Below are 6000 nucleotides of genomic sequence, written 5' to 3'. Positions count from 1 at the left end.
GAGTCCCTCCTTACATTAAGTGTCCCCTCAGGTGTGGGCCGCAGGTGATTTGGCCTCCGCCCAATTACAGATGACCAGCTGAAGGGAAGAACCAAAAGGCAGAGCCTGGGTTCAGCCTCTTCTTTCTTCCTCACGATAGCTGGTCTTCAGTAAAATGGCAGCCGGCAGAGACATTTTATTAGTGCCGGTGTTCTGTCCAAAAATGTCCACCTATGGAACAGTGTCCGCTGTGTACTGCGCAGGCGCAGCGCTTGCACAGTATGGAGCACAAGGAGATTCGGAAAATTTCCAAGGATGAACGGCTCCTGCGCCATGAGTCCAGGTGTAAGCCCCACCATCCAAGTGGACATAGGGCTGCACATAGTTAGAGGGACCCTTGCGGGCTTGTGTCGCTCGCCACGCTTCGGGCACGGCCTCGCTTTGCTCGGCTCTTTTTTATTCTAACTATGTCCACTCCACTTGGATGGTGGGGCTAGAACCTGGACTCACGACACAGGCGCCGTTCATCTTCGGATCTTTTCAGAATCTGCTTGTCATGTGTACTGCGAATGCGGACACTATCTGACAGGACACCGCCGCAGCCTCTAGTGGGAAAAAAGATTTAGACCGGGACATTTCCCAGGAAACTGTAAGACCGGGACAAAGGTCTAAATCCTGAGAATTTCCCAGGACAGTTGGCGAGTATGCTCTTCTGGCTTGTAGCATGGATGGGACATTTGGCTGAGACTTTCTCTCTCTCTCTCAATTTCCAGGGTTTCGAAGCCAACAACTCCAGGGCAGGAAGTGCATACATAATATATTACACATGCATAAAGAGAGCATTCCCTAAGACACAAAGTTCAATAGGACTTTAATGGTACCACACCAAGAAAAAATCTCCAAGTAAAAAAACAACTTTTATTGTCTATGTTCAGTAAAAACATCCTAAATAAGGCACCAAGTTAAACACATAATACAAAACTGTACACTTTAAATCAAGGTGAGGACAATTATACAACATGTTATATAAATGCCGTCATACATTTTTAAAGATTCCACTCATAGCGTCTTGAATATGTTCTCGACACGTTTTGCAGGGCAGAGTCTGTTTCTTCAGGAAGACAAACTGATGAAGTAGAACTGTCTAAAGACATAAAATATGGGCATTAACTTCTTGCAAAACAATTATGAAGAAAGTATACAGTGCATGTATAAATACAAAATAATATGATTGTCACAGTGGTAACAAAAATGTGAAGGACGACCTGCTGTATAAGGACTGCAAGATGCTGATATAAATATCTAATGCTCAACAAACACTCCTATAGAGTTTGTATGGCATTAGTGTGGGCGTCAGACCGGCATCAATGAGCTTTAGTCTGGGCATTTGACAGGCATTTTACAAGCATTAATGAGGAGTTAAAAATGCTCCCCAAACACCCTTTGGGCAGTTTTGAAGCATTTGATGAACGTTAAAACTGCTCCACAAATGCCTATTCCATTACAGTAAATGAACAAATCTTAATGCCCTGCAACTGCCTACCAGAGCATTTACCATAGACTTGAATGGGGGGCGTTGAAAAGGCTTCAAACACCTCCTGACTCGACATGAGGCTTCAATTTTGAAGCAACAGGATGCTATCGCTTAGTGTGAACAGCACTATATATCTATTGTATCTTGTGCATAGGCATTTGGGGGGCTTTTTAAAACGCCTCTCAAACACCTGCTCTTAATGCCAGTGTGAACTCAGCCTAAGGCAAATTCAGGTAAGTACACAGCTTAAAAAAAAAGAAAACATATATGGGCTGGCCCAAGACATTGTGCTGCCTGGGTCCAGGAATGAAATGCTGCCCAGCCCACCTACCCCCCCCCAAAAAAATCACACCCACCAAAAGCCCCCACAACCATTATTTTATATCATGGCAATGAAAATTAAAATGTAATTTATCAGGAAGTAAGATTTACATGCAACAGTGGTGGGGGAGTTCAATCAAATGCAATGGTGGTTGGGGGGTTTAGACACAGGCAGGGGAGGCGGGGGGTTTAGGCACAGGCAGGGGCAGCGGGGGGGTTTAGACACAGGCAGGGGCAGCGGGGGGGGGGTTTAGACACAGGCAGGGGCAGCGGGGGGGGTTTAGACACAGGCGGGGGGGTTTAGACACAGGCGGGGTGGCGGGGGGTTTAGACACAGGCAGGGGTGTTTAGACACAGGCAGGGGGGAGGTTAGACACAGGCAGGTGTGGGGGGGGGTGGTTTAGACACAGGCAAGGGTGGCAGAGGGGATAGACACAGGCAGGGGTGGCAGAGGGGATAGACACAGGCAGAGGTGGCAGAGGGGATAGACACAGGCAGAGGTGGCAGAGGGGATAGACACAGGCAGAGGTGGCAGAGGGGTTAAGACACAGGCAGGGGTGGCAGAGGGGTTAAGACACAGGCAGGGGTGGCAGAGGGGTTAAGACACAGGCAGGGGTGGCAGAGGGGTTAAGACACAGGCAGGGGTGGCAGAGGGGTTAAGACACAGGCAGGGGTGGCAGAGGGTAAGAATCAGGCAAGCACCCTGACTGCCATTTGGTATCAGGATGAAATCAGAAATCATTATCAGACCCTACGCTGGTGCAGTGGGTTCTGGGTTCCTCCTGGTGTATGACAATGCCCGGCCTCATGTGACAAGAGTATGCAGCCAGTTCCTGGAGGATGAAGGCATTGATACCATTGAATGGCCCCCACAATCGCCTGACCTAAATCCAATAGAACACCTCTGGGACATTATGTTTCGATCCATCCAACACCGCCAGGTTGCACCTCAGTCTGTTCAGGAGCTCAGTGATGCCCTGCTCCAGATCTGGAAGGAAATACCCCAGGACACCCCAAGACACCATCTGTCGTCTCATTAGGAGCATCCCCAATGTTATCAGGCATGCATACAAGCATGTGGGGGCCATACAAAGCAATGTAAGGGGTGTGATGGGAGATCAATTCACTTTGGTGAGATTTCCTGTTGCCTCTCCCAGACAAAATATGAAGGGAACATTTTCTTAGTAGCAAACTTTTAGAAAAAATACCAGATATGGGTTAAGTACCCATTCACATCGTTGTCACTTGTCATACGAATTTGACAGATCCAAAATCGCATGACAAGTCGCACCTTGTTGACAATGGAACTGATCGAATGGGTGCGTCTTCGACTTTGAGGTGCCTCGCCGATTTGAAATAGAAGTTCCTGCACTATTTTTTGCGATTTCAGTTTTGCACTTGAAGTTGCGATGACCTGCAGCTTTGAAATCTATTTCAAACTTGGATTCGGTGTGTGAACGGGGGCTTAACCCTTTCCTACTCCATAAAAAAAAAAAAAAACGACCTTTTACTTTTGCAAACACTATGGGTCGATTTACTAAAGGTAAATAGTCTGATCACTGTGTCACTCCTTAGCTTACTGAATGTGGTGAAGCTCTGTTGACCTCCATAATCCAATCATGTGAAAGTATAAATACTGATTTTTCGACAGATTTTCACCACATTCACTAAGCTAAGGACAATTTCCCCTGTAAATTCACACACAGTAAATTCAATTTCTGGGGATGTTTTGTACTCGAATGGTGTACTGAACTCCTCCAACATTCCATCCTGCAGGGGAAGAGGTCTGACTGGCAATTTTAGGGGAAAAAAAGAGAGAAGACAGGCGCTAATCACTAGAAAGGGTTTCGGCGCTGATTGTGTGTTGAATCGCGGGAGCCACCACTAAAGGCACAATTGCCGCTAGAAATGGCACTCAGTATACCTGCGTGCCGTTGTCTACAGTGCGTGCGCCGTAGACAGCGTGACTGTCTTTTCCACACGGTTTAGGAGATATTTCTTGCACCTACAGGTGAGCCTTAATCTAGGCTTATCTGTAGGTAAAAGTGGTTTGTAAGGGTTTACAACCACTTTCCACCAAATCCCGTACCTGTACATCATTTGGCTTCAAGTGGTTATATTGGGGTGATATGCAACTGCAGACATCACCCCGGTACCGTTTTTTAGAGCCAACCATCCCTTCCTTGTAATAACAACCGATGCGGCTAAGCAGCGGAGAGAACGTTCCCCCTCCCCGCCTTCCGCAGCTCGCCCGTCCCACCAGGAGGCCCAAGCGACCAGCCGCCACGTCTGCCGGCAACCCGGACAAAACTGGAATCGTCTTTGATCGGGTCTCGTATATAGTAACCTGGAAGTGATGGCATGACATTACTTCCACTTTACTGGAGTCTTAACCACTTGCCGACTGACTCACGCACATATATGTCGGAAAAGTGGCTCGTTACCGCAAAATCCCCTTTAAGAGGCCGCATGCTGCACCACTGGGGACCCGATGCACGTGGCCGGTGGGCAAAATCGCTGCCACCCACGCACGATCACAGGCACGAGTGCCAGAACAAGGATTTGTGTGTGTAAACACACAAATCCCCATTTTGTCAGAAGAGAGACAGATCGTCTGTTCCTACTAAGGCGGAACAGCCATATGTCTCCTCCTCTAGTAATTCCCATCCCCCATACAGTTAGAAACCCACACAAAGAACACAGTAATCAGTGTTTTTTTATAACATTGATCGCTGTATAAATGCCAATGGTCCCATAAATGTGTCAAAAGTGTCCAATCTGCCCACCGCAATGTCGCAGTCCCATAAAAAATAAAAATAAATAAAAATCGCAGAGCACAGCTATTACTAATAAAAATAAAACATAAAAATAATACAAGCATTTAAAACCACTGTTGTTGACATTTGGAATGCTTTTAAGTGCAAAGGAGGACCCCAGATCCCCCCATAATAATACCTGACACATGCCTATTGGTGTCATAAAGGATGTTTACATTCATTGTGACGGCAACATAAGTGATTTAAAAAAATAATTTAATTAAAGCGATGGTGTCAAAATAAAATAGTATAAATAATTAGAAAAAAAGCGTACGTTGGTCCTGAACACACACAAAACAATCATTCCACACGTGGGGAATCGCTGCGAATGTCAGATCATGGGCAGGAATTCTAGCACTAGACCTCCTCTGTACATCTAAAGTGGTAACCTGTAAAGGCTTTTAAAGCATTGCCTATGAATAGTAAAATTTATGTTGTTTGTCGCCGTTGTGCGGGCGTGTGCAATTTTAAAACGTGACATGTTTGGTATCTATCCAATCAGCGTGACATCATCTTTTATATTTAAAAAAAAAATTGGGTTATGTATTGTGTTTTTTCACAATAAAATGTAAAAAGGTGTAGTCTCTAACCCCCCCCCCCCCCCAAAAAGCTGCGTTTGAAAAAACGCTGCACAAAAACCATGTGACATAAACAATGGCAAAACCCACCAACCTCACTGTGCAGAGACGGACCCCTCAGAGTCCCACTCTCCTCTATGGGGAGATTGGATGAAAACGGACCACCTCTCCGCCAGATGGATGGTGGTCCTGGATTTGGTGGACAGGATCAGATTGGATATCGGAGGATGTCAGCAGACGTGTGTCCACTAACATCCACCATTCCATAGAGGTGAATGGATGGTCTGATCAGATCCACCTGAATAACAGACAGGCCGACCTGATCGCACAGCCTGTGTGAAAGGGGGCTTAAAGTCACAACAATATCCTCCTTATTCAACAAATTGAATCCATACATATCCCCCATTTAATCACTTCAGTCCCGGAAGGATTTACCCCCTTAATGACCAGCCCACTTTTTGCGATACGGCACTGCGTTATTTTAACTAACAATTGTGCGGTTGTGCGACATTGTACCTAAAAAAAATGTATGCCCCTTTTTTCCCCCCACACATAGAGCTTTCTTCTGGTGGTATTTGATCACCTCTGCGGTTTTTATTTTTTTCTCTAGAAACAAAAAAAGACCAACAATTTTGAAAAAAAAAATATTTTTTACTTTCTGCTATAAACATATCTAATCAAAAAAACAACATTCATCAATTTAGGCCAATATGTATCCTGTTACATATTTTTGGTAAAACAATCCCAATTAGTATATATTGATGGTTTGCGC

The 6000-nt window shown here is 45.5% G+C and overlaps 1 long non-coding RNA gene across 1 annotated transcript in view; it reads right to left on the bottom strand.

The window, feature by feature from the left end:
• Positions 1–953: 953 nt before the first annotated feature.
• The window catches only part of LOC143959424 (uncharacterized), a 43200-nt gene continuing 38153 nt past the window's right edge, over positions 954–6000 (bottom strand). Inside the window, exon 3 of the long non-coding RNA XR_013270223.1 lies at positions 954–1123. This is a non-coding gene — a long non-coding RNA (uncharacterized LOC143959424). The remainder of the gene's footprint in view (positions 1124–6000) is intronic.

Source organism: Lithobates pipiens, unplaced genomic scaffold, assembly GCF_037356315.1.
Source record: "Lithobates pipiens isolate NorthernLeopardFrog02 unplaced genomic scaffold, aLitPip1_a1.2 Scaffold_74, whole genome shotgun sequence".
NCBI classification, from domain to species: domain Eukaryota; kingdom Metazoa; phylum Chordata; class Amphibia; order Anura; family Ranidae; genus Lithobates; species Lithobates pipiens.
Note: the sequence above shows the minus strand (reverse complement) of the source record. Positions and strands in the feature narration are given on the sequence as shown.